The sequence below is a fragment of the Aythya marila genome (genome assembly GCF_965140915.1).
Source record: "Aythya marila genome assembly, chromosome: 2".
Classification (NCBI taxonomy): Eukaryota; Metazoa; Chordata; class Aves; order Anseriformes; family Anatidae; genus Aythya; species Aythya marila.
In genome coordinates, this window is record NC_139043.1 from 39,384,047 (window position 1) to 39,398,552 (window position 14,506).

General features: G+C 34.9%; 1 long non-coding RNA gene across 3 annotated transcripts in view; it reads left to right on the forward strand.

Moving 5' to 3' along the window:
• The first annotated feature begins 1,192 nt into the window (after positions 1-1,192).
• LOC309875401 overlaps positions 1,193-14,506 on the forward strand; it is a 41,209-nt gene continuing 27,895 nt past the window's right edge. For 2 of the 3 annotated variants that reach the window (XR_014317031.1, XR_014317033.1), the window contains exons 1-4: positions 1,193-1,340; positions 1,770-1,841; positions 2,304-2,384; positions 11,903-12,020. This is a non-coding gene — a long non-coding RNA (uncharacterized lncRNA). Of the gene's footprint in view, positions 1,355-1,769; positions 1,842-2,303; positions 2,385-11,902; positions 12,021-14,506 lie in introns of all 3 variants that reach the window. The other variant, XR_014317032.1, reaches the window with a different exon arrangement.

Consider the following 14,506-nt stretch of genomic DNA (forward strand, 5'->3'; position numbering starts at 1 on the left):
AACACAATCTGAACCTAATAACCTCCATTTAATCCAGAAGTTCTGTCCTAACTTTCCTGTCTTTAATGTTTTCAGCTCTTCATCCATCTTAGAGTCATCTGTGTGTACTAAGGGAAATGTAATTAATGCATTGATGCAGCCTTCTGATTTTGGGATTACACCATAGCTAAGCTCTTGCTGTACAGGATATTCAGCATGATTATAAGCTAAGGATGAAATGGAATATGAGTAATTTGAATACAGAGCAATGTGTTCCTACAGCAAATGTGTCCCTTCAGATTAGTACACGCAGCTTCTAACAACCTATGCAAATATCTCAGAATCTTCATATGCCTGGCCTCTGGCAACCTATGCTTTTCTGTTTCATTTTGCATTGTGCTGATCTGGTAACACTGCCCAGCAGCATATCAGAATAAATACACCTTTTGAATCTGAAAACAAAGTCAGGATCAGGTATGTTCCTAAAACATCTTTGGATCTAAGAAATACATTTCTAATTTAATATCATTACTAGGTTTATAATTTAATCAGTACATAATTCATAATTTTATATTTCAAATTCATGATTTAAAGATCATTTTCCCTTCAAACCATAGACTGTAATCTTTATCCATAGTTTATTTTCTGGACTTTTTACTACATTCGCTGTCTACACAAGGTTTCATTTAATGTTTGTGCCACTAAAGTATCAAAGACCCATTAAGATTTGTTGTAATTCTCCCCCACCCCTGTTCATAAAATTCTTGGAATCATTTGGTAACCTATCCTAGAATAAACAGAGCATTTCAGTCTTCTTATCATCACCTGTAGGCTTTCAGGTCTCATGTGTATATGTAGAATGGAAAATGACAGTCAATTACATACACAAAAATGAGACTGAAAATCCCTAACACTTAAAAAGGCTGAGAGATATACAGTCCTGTATTCCATTGAATTATTTACACCAACCCAATTAGCTGATGTAATTACATCAGCTATGAATGGAATCAAAGTCCATAGGATTGTTATGCAACCTTCAATTTTCAGTCCATCTGAGGATTTTCAGTGACAAAGAGCAATCACCAAAGCTAGCTTTAGGACTGCAGTGTTCCACTATCAGCTTGACCCATCAACACTGTCTGTTTACATGAACCCTGGCCTAGGACAATATATTACCTGAATCACCAGTATTCCTGACAGTGAAAAAGAGAAAGTCTTGCGTACTTTGTCTTATCATCTGGGCTGTATTCTTCAGATGCAGTCAAAACTGGAAGAACATTGATTACAAGCTGAATTAACTCTCTAAAACTGCTCTTCAAAAAGTACTCTCTGGTCTATTTCTGAGCTGATATAAAGATGAGGTAATCCTTTTTATGTAAGTAGTGCTAAATCTGTATACAGACCTGAATCTAAGAGTTCTGGCTTAGTCTATAACCTTTCTATATTTACCACTTCTAAAAAATAATTCTACAATCATTATACCTGATTAGTGTGTGGTATCTTTCCTATAGTACAGAACTCTAAGAGTTAGCATTAATTCTTATGGAAAGTAATTTTTATCAAGAAGACAAAACATATTTGAATGTTTGTATTTCTTGTATTTTTAAGAAGTTACATTGTAATTGCAAGATTTTCATTGATGAGTAGAAGAGTCAGGCATGCACTGACATGTCATCTTGCTGCCTTTCTGAAGTCTCACTTTCTTCAGATTCTAATTATCGGAACCATTATTCACTTCTCTTATTTTAAGATTGCTTTTATCTTTTTTTTTTTTTTTTTTTTTTTTAAAGTTTATATAGGTATGCAAGATAAAAAGAAGGAGAACTTAACAATATTCATGACTGGATGACCCTTGGAGCAAGGTTTATTCATTTTTATTAAGCATATTCTGTCAACTAACATTTCTGAAGATTTCTAATTTCTAATGTTGAATTAACAGTCAAATGGCATTGTTTGTTCATTGAAATTAAAGGGTCCACTTTTATTTAAATGATTAATGATGCATATTAATCAAGAACTGAGTTTTTGCAGCAAACTACCGGCTTGGGAAATAAAGACATAAATTGAATTCTTTGGAGATGTGACTGATTTACATTTTTTTTTTTTTTTTTTTTTGCTTCCTAATTTTTCACTTTCCTGTTGTACATAAATGAAAAAATGAAAATACAATTTCTTTGGTTTCAGTTTACAATGTGAAAATCTAAGGCTTCAAAATAAATTCAGACTTGAAATGGTTCTACTGGTTATATAATAAAAGATATTACCAAATACATGCATTAAGCATATGAGAACATAACTAAGTATGTGGTTGTTTGCCTTTGCAGGAAAGGGTGAGGCCATGGGTCTGTACCATCTGTAAGACTGGCAGTGTACCTCTCTAGGAGGAAGAAACTCTTCCCACCCAGGTGGGTGAATGATTCATCTCCTTTAAAGGCAATGTGAATCCCAGTTTTTTGCTTTCTCCCTTTTGCAGTTTTATGATCAATGTGAGATTCCCCACTGCAGCAAAGGACAGGGGCTCACTCATGTGGTTTGTAGGCATCAATAAGCACTAACAACATCCAGTTTTCCAGGTTGTGTGCTGTAAGCATTTAAATGATCCCCCTTACCCACACTTACTTTGTTTTCACAGTTAGTTAACTGTCCCTGTTTGTAGCTGGTACTGGCTGTAAAAGAGTTGCTCAGGGCAGCAGACTATCCAGAACAGCCAAATAACCTTGTTTTCATTGATTTTTGGCTGTGCCAAAACCTTGGTTAATCTCACTGGCTGCTGCTCCACCTCTAGCATTGATAGGGACACTGAGTAGACCATAATTACCAGAGGGGTATAGGAACAGGCTCTATCAAAGCTAGCTACCACAAAACATTCCCATTCCTCTGGTAGTGGCCACCTGAGCAGTAAATTTGGGTTTCTGGTGTTTTCTATGAGATCTCTTTTCACTTGTATTCTTCAAGAGTCTATGTTCAAGCCTGTGCTCATATAACAAAACTCAATTTTTGTCTACACCTAGTTAGCTCTGAAACCTGGACATTGGTAGAGGCAAAAATCAGTTAGCTGATTTAGCTTTGAGAAGAGTGGGGCTGACTAAGCAATCTCCAGAGGTCCCAGCAAACCTTAACTGTTCTGCGGTTCTATAAAAGATGAGTAAATTTCAATCTTCAGTGCTTGGAGAAGAGCTTAAAAGCACGAAATTAGAAACCTATGAATGTCTCATAGATCAAAGTGCATCAGTATTTATTGATTTGTTTTACCACATCTTTGCTCCTGTGGAAAAGCTGTGGATGCCCCATGCCTGGAAGTGTTTAAGGCCAGGTTGGATAGGGCTTTGAGCAACCTGGTCTAGTGGAAGTTGTCCCTGCCTATGGCAGGGGGGTTGGAATTATATGGTCTTTAAGGCTCCTTCCAACCTGAACCATTCTATGATCCTGTAATCTCATGCCCACCATGTCTTGCACTATTCTAGCCTAGTTCTTTCCACCTTTCTGGTAGTTATCACAAAATGTGAAGACAGTTGCCTTACTAGGGCTTGAAGGATTTTAGGAACAGTACAGTTAGCCTTGACCTATATCAAAAATCAGTTGCTAGCAGCATGTTCTTGCCTTAGCAGTATAATAACTTAAAGAATGGCACAACATAACCCTTTTATAAATAGGAGTAGTGCAGTAGAGTAGAACAATTTCAAATTCTCTGTTTATTTCCACACCGTACCCAAGTTTTCAAAAGATGAAAAGGTCTATTCTCAGAAGATTATAGGTATTTCCCTTCAAAATTAAAGTTAAGAATTCAGACATTTGATCCATAGCTTCCTTGCTTAGAAGAGGCACCTAAGTAACCCCATATGCAGCCAAAAAATAAAAGATTCAGAAATGAAATACAAGATAGGAATGTGTCCCCTTGTGAAAGGAGACCTTTCTACTTGTTTCCAAAGGTAACTGGGTTGAGGCAGGTTCAGCCTAGTGATGGAGCTCTCTTTCAGGATTTACACGTGCTGATTCAGTGTACAGCACTTTACTCTCTAGTAGAATAAGAAAAAGATTCCCTGTCAAGCTTTTGGGACCCTCTAAAGATGGAAGCCCTTAAATGAGAAGTGCATTTTAGCTGTTTACTGTAATTAAATAATTCATACCATTTACATCCTCATGTCCTAGTCAAATTCCAACTTAGCTCATTAATTTTTGGCTCTAACTATCTCCAGTTTCTACTCATAAATTTATTTTCCACTTTCCAGTCTTAATTATGGTGTAACAACGTTACTATGTAATCTTATCACAGTTTGGTTTTAACACAGGACGATTCAGCTTCAGAGTTGGAAATTAAAAGTCATTCTGTGCAGTAAATATGTTAGTAAATATGTTGAACTGCTTTTGAGACCAAAATTTACTCAACACTAGTGAGTCTGAATTGGTTTTCCGCTAGGGCTCATATAGGTCTCCATGTGCAAATGGCAGAAGTACCTTTTCAAGATGGTTTGTCTATCCTTAAACATTTAAACTTCCTCTTTTCCCTTTAGAAGAACACACACACACTCACAAACACATTATTTCTCCCCTCTAATGCTGCCCAACACACCAATCTGTATCTTCTTGCACTGTGAAAAAATATACATGAAAGAAATATTTTTTCTTTCCTCCAAATTTTGTGAATGGAAATCAAGAATTACTTTCTTAGGAAAGGTCAAGATGTAGGTATATTTTTCATTCAACGAAGATAGTCTTTTCGTATTCATAAAGCAAAATGGGAAAACATAAGAGATGAATGCAATAACTTCTCAGTTTTATTAAACCTGAGTTGTCAGCATGACTCAGCGTATCTATGTACTAGTAAAAATCTTGGGTTAACTTTGCTTCCTTTTCTGGGCATCTATCTGGGCATGCAAGTATGGATATTGCCAAGGAGGCGGCTTCCTGTTGTAGAGCTGGGTTCTCAGATGGCTTAACAAAGCTCAGTGAAATTTACGAATATTCTTCAGTAGTGCATTTAGACAAAGTACAGGAACAATTCTCATGATTCCTCTATATTCCTATGACCATAATTCTCATGATTCCTCCATAGCAACCCTTTTTTGAAAAAAAGAGTTCTCCTTTCTGTCTCATTTCTAAGAGAAAGGAATGTCTCCATTGGAGTGCCTCCATATGGAGTGTCTCTTTTGCAATCAGTGTCTCTGCTTCTCAGTTCAGCTGGTTTACTATTTTCTATCATTGGAAAAATGTCCAAGCTGAATCCCAGTTCTTTGATAATTTTAAAAGACCTTCACTCTGGACAACTCTTAGCGTTACATTCTCACTATCTTTAACAATAGATTCTATATTTAGAAGTCACTTTCATTCCTCATCTTGCCACATCACCATCTTTCTATTGATAAAACAATCTCAGCATAATACTAGGCAGGTCTTGCTGTCATTATTTTCCCCTTTTAATTACTGAAATGTTTGAAATCTTTTTTTTTTTTTTCTCTTCGAAGTATAACCTAATTAAAATGGTTTCTTTTTTTCATGTGAACCTTGATAATAAATGTACAATTGAATTTTTGCTAAAGAACTTAAGACTAATAATATCTTATTTTTTAAAAATTGTATTTGTTAAATTAAATTTCATTTTGAGTTAGTTTGAATTTGACATTTATCTTCTTAAACTGCTATGTTGTATCAAACCCTTTTTCTACAGCCAGCTTCTCCTAGACTACATCGTCTGTGTCACAATGTGTTTTCCCTTCTGGTTTAGGAGTTTGTGGTGGCTAGAGGATATGGTCATATCTGTAACACAAAATTACATTTCCTAGGAAACATGAAGACAGAAAGACATCTCAGACTTTAGCTGACTTCTTGAAATTAAGCAATGTTGAAAATAAATGTTATATCAATCATTATTTTTCTTGGGGAAAATTGTAAATTGCAACTGACTTTTGGATATGTTTTTATATAAAGCACACAATGAGGAATGCTATACCACATGAAGGAATGTACATTCCTCCTTTGTCCACAGGCTAATCATTGTTTCACTGTTGTTTTTTCAACATACTCAATTAATATACCAGTCTCTTTCTAGTATATTTGACTTCTGGAAATTTTGGACAACCTAGTTTGGACAAAAAAACAGAGGAGTTAAGTGTAGTGTGTGCTACGTCTAAATTCTTCAATGACTGGAAGGTCAGTAAGCAAACCTTCATGAATTTATATGACCAGAAAAGGAAATTTAGAAAAATTCAAGTGAATGGAAAATTGATCTGGACAGACATGGATGTGCTGATGATAAAGACAGATGCACCAGCCTCCTAAAATATGATTGGCTTTGTGTATTAAAAATGAAGAAAAAAAAAAAAAAAAAAAGAGAAGGACTTAAAACCTGTGATTAATAATAATTTTAATGGTAAAGTATGATTTCTCTTTTGAAGAAGCCATAGAACTATTGTCCTTAGAAATTGTTATGACAGATTTCAGACTCAGTTTGCCTATGAATTTTAATGTGATTAATTCACATGAGGCACAGAGATCTGTGATTTCCCACCACATTTCCTAGTATAGAGGAAAGACCTACCACATTTGTCTCATAAACATTCATGAATGTTGAATAGGGTTATTTTACTATTAATAAATAATATACAAGTGAGATTTTGGATTGAAAACATTTCGTCACCTCACATGTGCTCATAAATGTACTTCTCTTGCAGACAATTTTAGTGCTAAATAAATATTGGGGGTGGGGAGGTACTTACACTGTCAAATATAGCTATCTAAATTAATAAATGATGTTATATATGTTTGCTTTATAATCACTGGAGAAAAAGATAATTTAATGACTCTGAATTGTGCTTTGGACAAAATTGAGTGTACGTATGTACATTTTGGTATATATACGATGCATACACACAACAGAGTAAGAGAGAGAGAGATCATATGTTATTGTGTATATATAGGCTGTGTATACATAGGCTATATAGACATGGACAATACCCATTGGGTGCAAGGGTAGGGTGAAAGGAGATTAAATGCCCTAAACAACCAAAGTTCAAAGCCCTAGGTGGTTTCATTGCCCTCCTTGAGGCAAACTTTGCTTAAGATAGACATTTTAGAGAAACATTGGGAAACATAAGTCTTTGGCTTATACCTATCACTGCTTTGAGTCCAGACCTGAGGCTTTAGAAGCTCCAGTTTTCCTCATATCTTGTTCCAACAGAGTCAATGTAAAATATAGAATATTCATAATGATTTGCCTACAGGGAAATTGCAGAGGAAAGTGAAGGAAGCTCAAGAGAGAAACCAGTCCATATGCTGGCAGGAAAGACAGGTCATTCCTTACAGGAATTTGTCTACCCAGTTCTCAAAGAACTTCAGCAATGGAACACCCCAGGCCCTTCAGCAATCTATTTCAACCCTCTTGCTACCCTCACTGTAGTGATGTTTCCTACTATTTGGCTTTGTCTTTTATGTTGCCATTTAAATCCATTATTTCTTGTTCTATTCATAAGGGTTGTTGAAAACAGATGTTGCTTTCTTCTTTTTAGTAGCTCTTTATACACTTGAAATTTGTATCATTTGTATTATTCCTTCTTCCTATCTTTCAAATACATTACTCAAGTATTTTCCCAACAGATCATATTTTTTGATATCTGAACATTTCTACTGCTCTCTGGTTTCCTTGTCCTTAATGGTGAATATCTTTTGGAAATGGAATGCCCTAAATTGCATATCCCTATAGCTGAAGGTTTCCTAAACCAAAATTAAAGGATAGGCTTTGTCCAGGTTTCTTGCGGGTAAATTCTTTAAAAAAAAATAAAATAATAATAAATATATATATATATATTTGTTTATTTTATAGCAGCAATAGCTTCTTGATTCAGCTTGTGCTCTTCTCTAAATCTAGATCATTTTCAGAAATGATCCTTAACTGGTTGTTCCCATGTCTTTTATTATTCAATTGATTTTCATTGCACACTTCATTATTGATTTTCAGCCTTTATTTTAAGCTTATTTCTTGAATTTATCATGAATTGCCCTTTTGTATTCTGATCTTGTCCTCCAATACACTTACTGTCCCAGTCTGATGTCATCTTGGAACTTAACAAACCTATTTTCTGTTACATCATGCACTTCATTAGTGAAAGTATTGGATAGAAGTAGATGCAGTAGATTCTACAGAGCCCCATCTGATACCTTCTTTTCATTTTCACAGAGAATTGGTAGATAACTACTCCTTGCATATCGCTATCCAACTTGTTTTGCACAAATTCCAAAAGCTTTTTTAAATCTTTTTTTAAAGCTTTTTTTCTATCTTGTTGAGATGGCATCAAAGCCTTGCTGCTGGCAACAAACCCCAAGAAATCTCCTGCTCCTTTCCAATCAGCAGGATCTATTAATCTGACAAAGCAAATTATATTATTTGACATGATTTTTCATAACAAATCCTGGTTGTTATTTGTCTGTTATTTTCCAGGCTTACAAATAGCTCAGTTCTTTGCTTCAAATTTGCTCTGGGAAATGGATTTAAATCTGACTAATCTGTAATCGCCTTGCTCCTCTGCTTTCCGCTCCAAAGGAAACTGTCTCTCCCCCCCCTTCCATTTTTTTTTTTTATACAATGATGAACAGACTGGGCTAGGGACAGCCCCAAGTCCTTTTTCCTGTGGGGAAGGGGTTGTTCTCAGAGATCTGACAACCCCCTGACTATTCCAATACCCTCTACATTTTGTCTTCCCTGTTCTACTTGAAGATCTTGCTTGTTTTTCCCTCCTATCAGCTACAGTAATCATCTAGTCAGAAATTGACCTTTCCAGTGAAGACTGTCTCAGAAAAGACTGTGACATTTTGTTCTTCTCAATATCACCTGCAATTAGCTTCCTTTTTTTCACAGAGAAAGTAGGCCAACACTTTCCTTGGTCTTCTTGCTTCTTACTATTAATGCATTTCTACAGTGGTCCTTGTTACTCCTATCTTGCTAAATGCATCTATTTTGGAATTTGGCCTTTTTGATTTTGTCTCTACCAGCTTGAACTATTCTTTTATTATCCTCTCAACAATGTGACCTAATTACTACTGTTTGGTTCCACCCTGTTCTGTGGCCAGTGAAGAACTCACAGCTGAAACAATCTGAACTCCCATTGCATTTCTGTCTTCCTCTCCACTGTAATATTTTGTGTTTATGTGATCTGTATGCTTTTTTATGTATCAGCATTTTTTTTTCCTTTTAGACTTGAATCTTTTCTCAGATTGAGCTCTCTTCACAGTGATTATTTAATAAATAATTATAAAGATGATTGTTTACCTTAAAGGACCTATACATATTATTCATGGCATTTTAACTCATTACCTTTGACAGTTATAATTGCTAGGGTAGAAATTTTAGAATGTTCAAAAATTAAAACTTGGAGATGAGTTCCAAAGAAACAGGCAGGCTAGTTGCTTTTCAGATTGTCATGTATGTTATCATGTACCCAATAGTGACCAGTTAGTTTCATCATCAGACTAATTAAATTAATTGGGCTTCTTACAGAAGTAGGAAGCATGGGAAGGATAGATTCTAGCTGAGATTGAAAATATGTGTGAGCTCATGATATCTTCAGGATAAGACACGTATCTCTTCATTCATACCAAATATTATGTCTACTACATACATTATGATTAGGTAGAGAAACATGCAAAGAGTAAATTTCTTGAAAAGGTAGAGGAGAATTTAATCTCTAATGAACTATTTACTCTCATTTATTTTCTTTAAGGTTATGTGGACCAGAGATAGGGCAGCCCTTTTTGTTTTGTTTTAACACATTTTATTTTGAAAACATATTTTATGACCAGCACACGTTTTGGATGAAAAAGTGAACATATGAAGATTATTCACAAAAGCAGCTGCTTTTTTTCTTCCTTAGTCTGGGGGTATTGGTTGATACTTGCCTGAATGTGAGCCAGCAGTGTGCCCGTGTGGCTAAGAAGGCCAACGGCATCCTGGCTTGTATCAGGAATAGTGTAGCCATCAGGACCAGGGAGGTGATTTTCCCCCTGTACGCAGCTCTGGTGAAGCTGCACCTCATGTACTGTGTTCAGTTTGGGACCCCTCACTACATGATCAATGGCACATCAAGGCCATCGAGCATGTTTAGAGAAGGGCTACGAAGCTGGTGAAGTGTCTGGAACAGTCTTATGAGCAGTGGCTGAGGGAGCTGGTGTTTAGTCTGGAGAAGAGGTTCAGAGGAGACCTTATTGCTTTCTACAACTCCCTCAAAGGAAGTTGTAGAAAGCTGGGTGTTGACCTCTTCTCACCAATAACTAGTGATAAGACAAGAGGGAATGGCCTCAAGTTGTGCCAGGGGAGGTCCAGGATAAAAATGAGGATAAATTTATTTTCAATAAGAGTAGTTAGGCAATGGAATGGGTTGCCCAGGAAGGTGGTAGAGTCACTGTATTTAAGGAAACAAGTGTTTCCTTAAACTGGTGTTTAAGGAAAGTTTGGACGTAGTACTTAGGGACATGTAAGCAGTGGGTAGTATTGGTGGTAGGGGGATGGTTGGACTAGATAATCTTGGAAGTCTTTTCTAACCTTAATGATTTTCTGTTTCTATGATTAATCAGATGGGATTTCAATTGGTGGAAAGCTCACACCTTATTATTATTATTTTATTCTTTTTCTTTTCTAAAACTAATCCTGAAAATCTGTTTTATGATAAAAGTAAGTACTTGCTGCATCCTGAAGTACTTTGATCACATGATTACTTCGAGACATTCAAAACTGGCCTGGATGCCTTCCTGTGTGACCTGATCTAGGTGTTCCTGCTCTAGCAGGGGAATTGGACTAGATGATCTTTCAAGGTCCTTTTCAATCCCTAACATTCTGTGATTCTGTGATAATCTCCAGAAAATAACAAAACAAGTGTATTTTAGTATGTGGACTCGAAAAAAAAAAAAAAAAAAAAAGAGTAAAGAATGAAAAACTTGACATGTCCCATAAGACAGATGTAAATGGTGAAAGGCTGACTAAAAACAGACGGGCAAAGTTAAATTTCATATCATTTATAACTATTTGGTTCTCTAATTTAAGTGACATACAATGAAGTTTTTTTTATGTTATCACTGAAATAGTCTTTCATCCCAGCAAATTCGTGCTCACAGGGTGTAGTCTCTAATTATTCAATACGAAGTACATGTCCATTCTTTCAGCATAACAAGGGCCAAATTTCTTTGGCCTTAAAATTCCTACATTAGTTCATTATTTTTGGTTCTGAAACATATCTGTTCCTCTACAGTACTAATTTATTTAATTGACATATCTTTCAGGAGTTATAATGAAACACACTAATAGAGCTCAGAACACACATTAAGATTGTAACACATTGAGTTAATTGTGTTCACCCGCAGTACAAAGTCAGAGATCAACTGGCTACACACCAGTAAATGAAATGAAGCCAGAGGAAATTACATGTTGCTGATCTGAACAGAAACCTAAGCTTCCTTTTGGCTCATTGAGGACTGGTATTGTCTTCAGTGCCCAAGCTTGATTCCCTACTGCAACTTCTTGCATATTCTGAGCTGTCTCCACTTCATGCCTTCCTCTGCTTGGTATGTCTGGCACTCCCTTTACAGATGCAAAAAGTATTGAAATAAAGAAATCTCTGTAAATATAACACATCAATGTTGACCATGTGAAGTAACCCACACTTTTGGGATGGAATGAAGATTGTTTTGGTCCAAGATTTATCATATTTTTGGCTACCTCTATCTCCACTTTTTATTTACTTAGTTATTTTCTGCATGACATTTGTTTACCACTGTGGAAGGAACACATTGATACTCATGCTCAATGTATATGAATCAGGAGTTATGGTCTATGATCTACTTACTGAGGGATGTGTCCTTTCAGCTCCCATTGTTCTTAAATGCAGAGAATAAACCCTTAGAGCTCAGAAATGCTTAGAGTTCACCATCTTTATCTTTACAGGATAAAAGATCCATCCATCATACAGCCACATGACCTGTCTGCACAAAATTATGGCAATGGCACAGTCAACCAATACCCATTTCTTTCTTCATGGAATCAGTGCTACAGAGGAATTTAGGTAATGCATTCTCATGTAATCCCATAGAATTTTAGGCATGATACTTTTCCTTCTCTAGGATCTTTTAATCAAGTTTTCTAGATGAACTGCACAAGAATTATGTATAGCCTTTTTATTATGCAGTAATATCAAAAAATTATTGTTTGTGAGCTTACATTTATCTTGTTCCTCACAAGTCACAGTTACTTATATGCAAGAACTGAAAGTAAAATTTAAGAATAACATTATTCTTTATGTGTTTGTATGGTTTTCTTAAAAGATACAGAAATGTTTGAGATTGATTCTGAAAATAGAAAATAATCATCCTCAGGAATTTCAGAAAATAGATAATTTCTAATGGAAAATTCATTCAGCTTTAAATGATTATTTTTATTAAACAGTTGCTTGAGGATCATCCTTCATAAAACTGTAAAAGGTTTCTTGGTACAGAACTAAAAATGACATTTAAAATTAAATTTATGGGATAGTTTTCCTGTTTTTCACTTATTTCTTGTTCATGCACAGAGTCACATTTGCTAACATTTGATGGAGTTACATTTTTAAGCAAGTATCTCTACATGTACATTTTGTGTGTGTAATTGAGGACAAAACCATCATCCAAAGTAAAAATTTGAAAAATTATTAGTTAATTATACATGAAGCATATTGGCAGAGCTGTACTGAGATGAAAGAAGCCATGTAAGCCAGAGGAACGCACGTTCACCTGTTACAAAATAATAGATGGTTATACATGTAGTACTCACTAAAAAGATCCTCTCATTTCTTGAGGAAAACTTAACACAGCTCCATTAACTAAAAAAGATAAGTTTTTGTATGTTTCTTTTGTTCTTGTTCACTGAAAGTGGTTAGTGACTATGGAATAAATGTTCTAGACTATATTTTTATCTGTAGTAATGTTCAGGATGTCCCTGAAACAATTAATTTCAGAAACATGAGAAGTACCTTCTACTATTTGAATTCCAAGGAAAGATTAAATTATGATTTATGAGGTTTAACATTTCTAGTCTTGGAGCTACGTGAAACCTGTTAAGTTTCAGTGAGACTGCAGAGGACCCCTTGTAATCAGTCTCAAAGGGAGGAGGAAGAGAATATAATCACCTTAGTACAATGCTTGCTCATTTAATTTAACTCTTTAAAATGATGATAACATTTTAAAAATGTGAAGGTCACTCGTATGCTTCTTCACTATTTCATATTCACATATCTCAAATGGAGACCCCAGGAGTTCACATAAGAATTTATTTAATGTCTTAAAAAACATTTCATCTGCCCGGTAAACATAATACAATTATGCTCAGTGATTCTTACAGGGAAAAAAATAATAATCTAGGAGTAAGACTCATAATGATTGTTTGTGCTTTCTTGGCATTAAAGAAACCAATACTTCCAGACTTCCCTTCATAATGAGAGATTCACTTCACCTGTAGGTTCAGATTCAGCTGTCACAAAATGTGACAGTAAATTTCTTACTTAACTTTTACTCCAAGAAAGGAAAGGTAACCAAACGTCCCCTCTTCCTCAACCAACTCATTTCTTCCTCTTTTTGAAACACATCTAGAAGATATTTAAAAGTCTTTATACACTGTGACAGTAAAATATGAAATGAACATTAAGTCTAAAAGTACTTAATAATGAATTTGGAATTAATAAATCTGATTATGTCAGTGATCAAATGATTTGCTAAAGCAGAGCTTATTGAATTGATGTTTAATGCTCATCTAAGGATAAAATAAGTTTTGGAATATAATTAAATGAGCAGAAATGCATAACCACAATCTTATTAATATGTTAACCTTGTAAAAAATATTTTAGTATTGCAGCCATTTAACAAGATAGCCAAGGCAAGTTAATTAGATTTCAAGTGAGTTGCTAACCATGCTAATTTATATTTTATAAGATTATTAATTAAAAATCAACATTCTATAACTTCAATGCAGTATCTTACTATATTTTATTACCAGTTTTCACTTACAAGTAAATTAAACAATGCAAGTATAAAGGATTAGAAGAGTGCAACTAACCATTTATTGTTAATATACTAAAAAATTATGGTTTATCTTTTATATACTTATTACATCTTATGACGTGCTCTTTTTAGCAATCACTTAATCCAATATGTGAATTTTCTGTGCAAATGAAAATATAGGTTTGATAAAACAAGCATGTATATTATGGCACTTCCTATGTTCTCATTTCATTCATGGGAGAAAATTAAATTATGAAAGGCAAGAGATACAGAATATCAAATGTTAAGAAATAGTGCACTGACAGGTATTCTTCCATTAGGCCCATGATATAAGACACCAAATAAATGAATCTTTTTAACCTATCATTTAACATTTGTTATTGAATTTAATTCAATACATTTAATTGAAGAGACCAAGAGCATGGGACTGCTGCTGCTGTGCTATGCCCAGCAGCCATAAATGTTCTGCAGATATTTCCATTCATAACTGTAGCAAGGAAAAGCCCTATTTATGACTATA